The sequence below is a fragment of the Triticum aestivum genome, chromosome 3D (assembly GCF_018294505.1).
Source record: "Triticum aestivum cultivar Chinese Spring chromosome 3D, IWGSC CS RefSeq v2.1, whole genome shotgun sequence".
NCBI lineage: Eukaryota > Viridiplantae > Streptophyta > Magnoliopsida > Poales > Poaceae > Triticum > Triticum aestivum.
In genome coordinates this window covers 380,445,680-380,457,167 of record NC_057802.1, presented here as the reverse complement: position 1 = coordinate 380,457,167, position 11,488 = coordinate 380,445,680, and positions in this window count along the sequence as shown.

Here is an 11,488-nt window from a genome sequence, read left to right as displayed (position 1 = left end):
GAGGTGAGAAAGGACAATGCACGGTACCGTAGAGGCTAGCAAATTGCAGAAAGGTAAGAGCGTGTATAATCCATGGACTCACATTAGTCATAAAGAACTCATATACTTATTGCAAAAGTTTATTAGCCCTCGAAGAAAAGTACTACTGCGCATGCCCCTAGGGGGATAGATTGGTAGGAAAGGACCATCGCTCGTCCCCGACCGCCACTCATAAGGAAGACAATCAATAATAAATCATGCTCCAACTTCATAGCATAACGAGAGACTATACGTGCATGCTTCGGGAATCACAAACCTTAACACCAATATTCCTACTAACCACCACCATTTACTAGTACCTCCCACATATGATCTGTAGGAGATATGCCCTAGAGGCAATAATAAATGTTATTGATTATCTCCATGTTCATAATTATGTTTATGTTCCATGCTATAACTGCTGTGGTTCCCGAGCCCGTATATCCATAAAGGCTCTGGGGAGAACCCATATGCACGTGTGGAATAATAAACGGTAAAATGTATTCTAGTCGTGCCTCTAAGACTAGCTCAAGTGTTGCATGATGATTATGTTTTCCCAATCATGGGCATGTCTATGCCAAGCAACTTTGAGGGCACAATGTCAGGAAGGACATTTGTGTTGAATCGACCCGAATTGATGTTATGCTATGAGATACATTCGTCACAAGTTAATGGTTTATAACATAGAGATAGTTAATGTTTGCATAATTCCTTAGACCATGAGAGTATCGAGTTTCTTCATGCTTGCTTCATGAACTTTGGGGTTTGTTAAACGTCATCCGTAACTGGATGGCTATTACGGCGGCTTACAGGTTCATGGGAAAGTATGTTAAGTAACTTGATAGCTCGAGATTGGGATTTGCTCCTCCGACGATGGAGAGATATACTCGGGCCCTCTCGGTGTTACTGTATCCATCATCGTCTGGCCAGACACTTTGTGATTTGATCACGGGGATGCCGGAACACGATAACGAGAATGCCAACATGTCTCACCTCGGGTATTTGTAACATATCGCGAAGCAACAGGAATAGCTCACTGCAACTGGAGGTTCACTCGAATATTCATTCGTGTGGGTATAGGGGTCAATATGGGTGTCCACGGCTCCGATGTTGATCATTGATCGGAAGGGGTTCCGGGTCATGTCTATACTTCACCGAACCTATAGGGGTCACACGCTTAAGGGTCATCTATCTGCTGAATACTAGACAGGGAGTCTGAGAGAAAATCACCAAAAAAGTTTCGGACACCGAAAAGTTTCGGACAGCGGAATCGTACCGCAGAGAGAGGTCACCGGATGAGTTTCGGTGAAACCGAAAAAGTCGTTTCGGGGTATGCCATTAAGTCAAAATGGTTTCGGCACATGCCTGATAATTCTTGGAGGGTGCCAGAATCATTCTGGAAACTTTTTGGAATTTTCAGAAATAAAACCGAAAATGTTTCGGAGCTGCCGGTACCGCTTTGGCTGTTTTTTCGCAGATGAAATTCACTAATCTGAAATTGTTTCAGAACGAATCCAAAATCATTTTAGTGGGTACTGGAATTATTCTAAGACCCACAAAAATATTTTCGGATTAAGTGGACGCGAAAAATTGTCTTCATGAATAGTGAAAACGCATTCTTGTTTGCTTTTCGCAGATGAAAATCACTAAACCGAAATTGTTTCGGAACGCGTTGAAAATCATTTTAGTGGGTACTGGAAATGTTCTGAGCCCACATAAATATTTTCAGTTCGAATGGACGCTGAAAAATGTCGTCATGAATAGTGAAAGTGCTTTTTGCTTGGCTTCTTGGAGAAGCCACCTTGAGGGCCTTTTTGGTATTTCCCCCTTGGCTTCTTGGAGAAGCCACCCTTGGGCTTGGCCTATAAATAGGGGTGGAGGGGGCTGCCTAAAGGATCATCCCTTCTCACATACAAGTGCCATGCATGATCTGGCTTCTCTCTCCCTCCCAGCGAAATAGTTTCGTAGAGCCGAAAGGCTGTCTGGGTTCCGGTGGGAACTAGTTCTGGACGGCGAAGCCCTGCCGGATAGATGACACCGTATGTGTGCAACTCTGTAGAGAGATCGTAGTTTCGGTCTTAGTTCGTGAGTGCCTCCCGAAGGGCTGTCAGTGTGACCGTCTGAGTTTTGAAGGTCCTCCCGAAGGGCTGTCCGAGTGACCGTTCGAGTTTCGAAGGTCCTCCCGAAGGGCTATCCGCGATACCGTCCGGGGGACTGTTCGACCGCCTCCCGGAGGGCTGTCTGAGGAGCAGATGAGGGTATACGTCCTCGCGGTTGGGAGGTTGTAAATCCTAGCTGCGGGGATCTGCACCGTCGATCGTCATCGACTCTAGTTCCCGTTGCGCTACGAGTCGGTAACGAAAAAGATCAAACCTTGTATGCAGTCTCCATAGTGGTCCTGGGCTGGTGCGTAGGTCAGAAATTTTTTGTTTTCTGCTACGTTACCCTACATGATCATCTCTATATCGCAAAACTATTGCAAGGAATCAAACATATCATATTCAGTGATCCATAAGTTTTATGTAGGATTTCATGACTAACCATGCAAATGACCAATTCATGTTGACTCTCTAAATAGATATAAGTGAAGCATGAGAGTTTAATTCTTTCTACAAAATACCATGATCTAACAAATATAAGTGAAGCAAGAGAGCATTCTACAAACAACGGTTTTCTATGTGAAGAGAAACAGTCAATCCAAACAACAAATGATATAAGTGAAGCACATGAAGCATTCTATAAAGCCATACTCAAAAGATAAGTGAAGTGCAATGAGCATTCTATAAATCAACCATGGACTATCTCATACCAACATGGTGCATAAAATAAAAGTGAAAAATAAACACAAAAGACGCTCCATGATTTACACATATCACGTGAACGAAACGAAGACCAAAACATACTGATACTTGTTGAAGAAAGATGGGATGCCTTCCGGGGCATCCCCAAGCTTAGACGCTTGAGTCTCCTTGAATATTTACTTGGGGTTCCTTGGGCATCCCCAAGCTTTAGCTCTTGCCTCTCTTCCTTCTCCTCATATCGAGACCTCCTCGATCTTTGATCACTTCATCCACACAAAACTCAACAGAAAGCTCGGTAAGATCCGTTAGTATAATAAAGCAAATCACTACTCTAAGTATTGTTGCAAACCAATTAATATTTTCTTTTCGCATTGTAGCTACTATAATATAACTTTTCCATGGCTTATACCACCGATATAATCGATAGTTTCATCAAAACAAGCAAAACAATGCATCAAAAACAGAATCTGTCTTAAACAGGACAGTCTGTAGCAATCTGAACATCTACCATACTTATGGTACTCAAAACATTCTGAAAAATTAGGACAAAGTAAACAATTTGTATAGCAAGACTGTGCAAAAAGTTTCATAAATGTTTGATGTTCTAGTAAAAAAATGAAAATTCACGCGCTACAGCCAAAGTTTCTGTTTCTGCACAGCACATATCGACAAGCAATCTAATCATCCTAAAGGCAAATCTTGGCACATTATTTTTTTAATACAATGGATTTGTACAAGGGGATAATTATTTTTTTGAAAAGTTTCTGCAATTAGATTCACAAATTTTCCATGGGCATGAACAAAGTTCAAGGCTAGCTCCACCTTTCACAATGCTCGTCCCTCTCACTTTTCTTTTTGTGAAGTTTTAAGTTCCCCTCTATATTTTTTTGTTTTTAAACTTTATAAAAGAACTCAACAGAAATAAAGTGACTCTCTAAAACTTCCGGGTTGTCTCCTTGGCAGCGCTTTCTTTAAAGCCATTAAGCTAGGCATAAAGTGCTCAAGTAATGAATCCACCCGGATCCCAAGGTATATCAAAGCCAATTTTAATTAACAATGATTTGGCACTTAGTAATGAGCGCAAAGCAACATATATCATGCAATGACGAAGTCTAACTCTCTTCCTATGCATCGGCATGTCATACAAGAACAATTCATGCACATCAAGTAATGGCCAATACATAGCATAAGCGGTTTCTTGCAATTTTATCGTGTTGGAAACATAGAGAGGTGGAGATATAGTTCCTCTCTCATAATAATTGCAGGTAGGAGCAGCAAGCACATGCATATTATACTCATCAAAATTATTATGTGTATTGGTAGAATGCAACCCATCAATGTAATCCTTAATAAGTGCAAACTTCTCCAATATAGTGTAGTTTGGAGAATTCAAAAAGATAATAGGACTATCATGTGTGGGTGCAATAGCAACAATGTCATTCTTAACATAAGGAACTATAGCAAGTTCATCTCCATAAGCATAATTAATATTGGCATCTTGGCCACAAGAATAGCAAGCATCAATTTCATCAAAAAGGGATATTTCAAAAGAATCAACGGCATCATAGCAATTATCATGGCATTCATCCTTCCGTAAGAACGAAGGGAAATTAAACAATGTATGAGTTGAAGAGTTACTCTCATTAGAAGGTGGGCATGGGTGATCAATCCGCTCTTCCTCCTTTTGTTCTTCGCTCTCCTCCTCATCTTTTTCATCCAATGGACTCACAATATCATCAATTTCTTCTTCCATAGACTCCTGCAAAATGTTAGTCTCTTCTTGGACAGCGGAAAAGTCCTCAATATATGGTTTAATATAAGCATTAGAAGAATAATTTTCATAGCAATATTTAAGTATGACAAAATTTTCAGATTTGTAAAGAGTAGCATCATACTTTTCAATCAAAGAAGAACCTTCATAGGCACCCTTAAAAGCAACAAATTCTTTAATTTTTTCAATATCAAAGTAAGTATAAACACCGTTGGCATAAGAAGATAAGATTCCATTATCCTTAAACTCACATTGGAAGAAAATGTGTTTCTTAGGGTCTTCAGAACAACAAGTAAAATCATGTATTTCACATAAATTCAAGGCATAGCAATACAAACTATTAATATGATGCCACAAAAGTTTCCCTTTTTGAGATAAGCGGTGTCGCACAAAATAGGCATGCTCATATAATGATTTTCCCTCAACTAAGCTAGTTGGGTTTTCAGCACGAGCACAAATGGATCGAAGATGATCCAAATAGAAAGCTTCGGTAGTATGATAGATTTTGGGTGGTTCTTTAACCATTGGTTTAGTAGGTACTGTTGGGGAACGCAGTAATTTCAAAAAAATTCCTACGATCACACAAGATCTATCTAGGTGATGCATAGCAACGAGCGGGGAGAGTGCGTCCACATACCCTCGTAGACCGAAAGCGGAAGCGTTTAGTAATGCGGTTGATGTAGTCGAACGTCTTCGCGATCCAACTGATCCAATCACCAAACGTACGGCACATCCGCGTTCAGCACACGTTTAGCTCGATGACGCCCTCGTACTCTTGATCCAGTTCAGGCCAAGGAGAGTTTCGTCAGCACCACGATCTGATGACGGTGATGATGAAGTTACCGGCGCAGGGCTTCGCCTAAGCACTACGACGATATGACCGAGGTGTGTAACCGTGGAGGGGGCACCGCACACGGCTAAGAGATTGTCTGTTGTGCTTTGGGGTGCCCCCTGGCCACGTATATAAAGGAGGGAGGAGGAGGCCGGCCTAGTAGGGGCGCGCCTATAGGGGGAGTCCAACTAGGATTCCCAATCCTAGTTGGAGTCCCCTTCCTTTTCCAAGAGGGGAGAGAGGGAAGGAGTAGGAGAGGGAGAAGGAAAGAGAGGGGGGCGCCGCCCCCTCCCTAGTCCAATTCGGAATTGCCATGGGGGGCGCACGGCCACCCCTTGAGTCCCTTATCTCCTTTCCCGTATGGCCCATTAAGGCCCACTACTTCCCCCGGCGAATTCCCGTAACTCTCCTGTACTCCGAAAAATACCCGAATCACTCGGAACCTTTCCGATGTCCGAATATAGCCTTCCAATATATTGATCTTTACCTCTCGACCATTTTGAGACTCCTCGTCATATCCGTGATCTCATCCAGGACTCCGAACAAACTTCGGTCATCAAATCACATAACTCATAATACAAATCATCATCGAACGTTAAGCGTGCGGACCCTACGGGTTCGAGAACTATGTAGACATGACTGAGACACATCTCAGTCAATAACCAATAGCGGAACCTGGATGCTCATATTGGCTCCTACATATTCTATGAAGATCTTTATTGGTCAAACTGCATAACAACATACGTTGTTCCTTTTTTCATCGGTATGTTACTTGCCCGAGATTCGATCATCGGTATCATCATACCTAGTTCAATCTCGTTACCAGCAAGTCTCTTTACTCGTTCCGTAATGCATCATCCCATAACTAACTCATTAGTCACATTGCTTGCAAGGCTTATAGTGATGTGCATTACCGAGAGGGCCCAGAGATACCTCTCCGATACACGGAGTGACAAATCGTAATCTCGATCTATGGCAACCCAACAAACACCTTCGAAGACACCTGTAGAGCATCTTTATAATCATGCAGTTACGTTGTGACGTTTGATAGCACACAAGGTGTTCCTCCAGTATTCGGGAGTTGCGTAATCTCATAGTCAGAGGAACATGTGTGAGTCATGAAGAAAGCAATAGCAATAAAACTATACGATCATTATGCCAAGCTAACGGATGGGTCTTGTCCATCACATCATTCTCTAATGATGTGATCCTATTCATCAAATGACAACACATGTCTATGGTCAGGAAACTTAACCATCTTTGATTAACAAGCTAGTCAAGTAGAGGCATACTAGTGACAATCTGTTTGTCTACGTATTCACACATGTACTAAGTTTCCGGTTAATACAATTCTACCATGAATAATAAACATTTATCATGATATAAGGAAATAAATAATAACTTTATTATTGCCTCTAGGGCATATTTCCTTCAGGTACAACTAATATTTTTTGGTATTTTGCGTTTCCTACCCATAACTAGAGATAGAAAACAAGAGCACAAAATAAAAACTACTTAGTGATAAAGCAAACAAGCACACACGAGAATATTCACCCCACGCTATTGCTCCCTGGCAACGGCGCCACAAAAAGGTCTTGATAACCCACAAGTATAGGAGATCGTTTGTAGCCTTCTTCGATAAATAAGAGTGTCAAACCCAACGAGGAGCTAAAGGCAGAACAAATATTCCCTCAAGTTCTATCGACCACCGATACAGCTCTACGCACACTTGACGTTTGCTTTACCTAAAACAAGTATGAAACTATTTGGCAATAATAAAACTATGAGTACTTTGCGAGAATAAAACTACGAATAAATTGCAAGGTAATAAAAGTAGATAGCTTTTGTCAACAAGAAAGTCATTTGTGCCTAGGCAATCGATAACAAGTACCGGTAATCATTCTTGTAATTTTATATGAGGGAGAGGCATGAGCTAACATACTTTCTCTACTTGCATCATATGCACTTATGATTGGACCCCTAGCAAGCATCCGCGACTATTAAAGATCATTAAGGTTGTGAAACCGCATTAAGTATCAAGTCCTCTTTACTCCCATACGCAACAACCCACCTACTCGGGTTTAAGCTACTTAATCATGAACGTATTGCAACACCCTACAGCGGGGATCCCTCACGTTTGCACGAGACGGAGGGCACTGTAGGATGGCACCATACATAAAATATACAATCATACCAACCAAGATCATGATTAACCCATAGGACAAAATGTATCTACTCAAACATCATAGGATAACCATAGATCATTGGGAAATAATATATGGAGTTGAGCACCATGATTAAGTAGAGATTACAACGGGGGGAAGAGGTGTTACGCCGCTGCATAGATGGGGAGAAAGTTGGTGTTGACAGTAGCAAGGTTGTTGATGTAGATCGCCGTCATGATCCTTGCCCCGGCGGCACTCTGGCGCCACCGGGAGAGAGGGGGAGAGAACCCCCTCCTTCTTCTTCTTCCTTGGCCTCCCCCTAGATGGGAGGAGAGTTCCCCCTCTGGTCCATGGCCTCCACGGCGACGGAGGGGCGGGAGCCCCTCCGAGATTGGATCTCCCTCTCTGTTCTCTTCTGTTTCGCGTTCCCCAGATCTGGCCCTTCACGGTTTCTTAATTCTCGGAGATCCGTAACTCCGATTGCGCTGAAATTTTTACACGATTTTTTCCATAAATTATCTTTCTTGCGCCAGAAGAAGGGCTCCAACCGACGTTCGAGGAGGGCACAAGACAGGCACGCCTAGGCCCTGGTGGCGCGCCCTGGTGGGTTGTGGGCACTGTGGGCCCCCATTTGCATTGATTCCACCTCATAAAAATCACATATATTCCAAAATAATTCTCCGTAAATTTTTATCGCGTTTGGACTTTGTTTGATTTGGATTTTCTGCGAAACGAAAACATGCAACAAACAGAAGCTGGCACTGGGCACTGGATAAGTAAGTTAGTCCAAATAAATCATATAAAAAGTTGCCAAAAGTATGTAAAAGTTGAATAATATTGGCATGAAACAATCAAAAATTATAGATACGACAGAGACGTATTAGGTACCCCGACATTATGAGTATGTGTTCACTGACAGAACTGTTCTCCTCCATCTTGCAGCTATAGAACTTGTTGGAGACTTCATATCTCTCAACTCGGGCATTTTTTTTGAAATATTAACTTCAACTCCTGGAACATCTCATATGCTCCATGACGTTCAAAACGTCTTTGAAGTCCCGATTCTAGGCTGTAAAGCATGGCACACTAAACTATCGAGTAGTCATCAGATCGAGCTTGCCAGATGTTCATAACATCAGCATCTGCTCCTGCAGCAGGCCTTGCACCTAGCGGTGCATTGATACGTCTCCAACGTGTCTATAATTTATGAAGTATTCATGCCAATATATTGTCATTCTTGGATGTTTTACAATCATTTTATAGCAACTTTATATCATTTTTTGGGACTAACCTATTGACCCAGTGCCCAGTGCCAGTTGCTATTTTTTGCTTGTTTTTTTACATCGCAGGAAATCAATACCAAACGGAGTCCAAATGCAATGAAACTCCATGGTAATATTTTATGGACCAGAAGACACCCATTGGGCCAGAGTAGCACCTGGGAGGTGCCCCAAGGGGGCACAACCCACCAGGGTGCGCCAGGCCCACCTGGCGCACCCAGGTGGGTTGTGCCCACCTCGGTGGCCTCATGTACCCCTTCTTTGCACTATAAATTCCCAAATATTCCGAAACCCATCGGGGTAGACCTAGATCAAGAGTTCCGCCGCCGCAAGGCTCTGTAGCCACCGAAAACCAATCTAGAACCGTTCCGGCACCCTGCCGGAGGGGGGGAATCATCATCGGTCGCCATCTTCATCATCCCGGCGGCCACCACGATGAGGAGGGTGTAATCCACCCTCGGAGCTGAGGGTTTGTACAAGTAGCTATGTGTTTAATCTCTCTCTCTCTCGTGATCTATGTCATGGGCTTTGTTAATATAGTCGGATCGTATGATGTTTCTACCCTCTATACTCTTGTTATGATGAATTGAATCTTTACCCTTCAAAGTTTTGTCTTGTCGGATTGAATATTCGGAGATGAGAACACATGATATATGTCTTGCAATATGAATACTTGAGGTGACAATGGGGTATCATATTGATTCACTTGATATGTGTTATGGCATTCAACTCGCGGATTCCCGCGGTGATATTGGGGTAATCTATGCATAGGGGTTGATGCACGTTTTTCTCTGACGGAAACTTTGGGGTCTTCTTGTAGTTCTTTGTGTGGATTGAGTATTATGAATATGAACTCGCTTTGGTGTTATCTTAGTACGAACTCTTGATTAGATCGATCAGAAAGAATAGCTTGCGTTACTCTAGTACAAACTTTAGGATAGATTGATCGGAAAGAATAGCTTTGAGGTGTATTCGTACCCTACAAACAAATCCTATGTTTTGTTCTCCGCTAATAGGAACTCGGGAGTGATTGTTTGCTACACTTTGAGGGATAATCATATGATCCAACTATGTTAGCATTGTTGAGAAATTGCACTAGCGAAAGTACGGACCCTAGGCCTCTTTTTCAAGCATTGCAATACCGTTTTTGTGCCCGTTTACTAAATGCTACCTTGTTGTTTTTATTTATTCAGATTATAAAAATATATTTCTACCATCAATATTACACTTTTATCACCATCTCTTCGCCGAACTAGTGGACCTATACAATTTGCCATTGTATTGGGTGTGTTGGGGACACAAGAGATTTCTTGTATTTGGTTGCAGGGTCGTTTGAGAGAGACCATCTTCCTCCTACACCTCTCACGGATTGATAAACCTTAGGTCATCCACTTGAGGGAAAATTGCTACTGTCCTACAAAACTCTACGCTTGGAGGCCCAACACATGTCTACAAGAATAAAGTTGCGTAGTAGACATCAAGCTCTTTTCTAGCGCCGTTGCGAGGGAGGTTAGGAAAGCGACACTCACATCCCGTCAACGAAGCTCTTTTCCGGCGCCATTGCCGGGAGGTGAGTGCTTGACGGTATATCTTTAGATCTTGCAATTGAATCTTTTAGTTTCTTGTTTTATCACTAGTTTGGTTTATAAAAGAAAACTACAAAAAATATGGAATTGAGGTTGCATAATGCTACCTCTTGAGCATGCGTTGGTTTTCCCTTGAAGAGGAAAGGGTGATGCAGCAAAGTAGCGTAAGTATTTCCCTCGGTTTTTGAGAACCAAGGTATTAATCAAGTAGGAGGTTACACGCAAGTCACCTTGTACCTGCACAAACAAATAAGAACCTTGCAACCAACGCGATAAAGGGGTTGTCAATCCCTTCACGGCCACTTGCAAAAGTGAGATCTGATAGAGATAATAAGATAAATATTTTTGGTATTTTTATGATATAGATTGGAAAGTAAAGATTGCAAAATAAACGGCGGCAGAAATAGCAAATTGATACGAAAATAATATGATGGATGATAGACCCGGGGGGCCATAGGTTTCACTAGTGGCTTCTCTCAAGATAGCATAATCTATGGTGGGTGAACAAATTACTGTCGAGCAATTGATAGAAAAGCGCATAGTTATGAGAATATCAGGCATGATCATGTATATAGGCATCACGTCCGCGACAAGTAGACCGAAACGATTCTGCATCTACTACTATTACTCCACACATCGACCGCTATCCAGCATGTATCTAGAGTATTAAGTTCATAAGAACAGAGTAACGCATTAGGCAAGATGACATGATGTAGAGGGATAAACTCAAGCAATATGATATAAACCCCATCTTTTTATCCTCGATGGCAACAATACAATATGTGCCTTGCTGCCCCTGCTGTCACTGGGAAAGGACACCGCAAGATTGAACCCAAAGCTAAGCACTTCTCCCGTTGCAAGAAAGATCAATCTAGTAGGCCAAACCAAACTGATAATTCGAAGAGACTTGCAAAGATATCAAATCATACATATAAGAATTCAGAGAAGAACCAAATATTGTTTATAGATAATCTTGATCATAAACCCACAATTCATCGGATCTCGACAAACACACCGCAAAAAGAATTACATCGA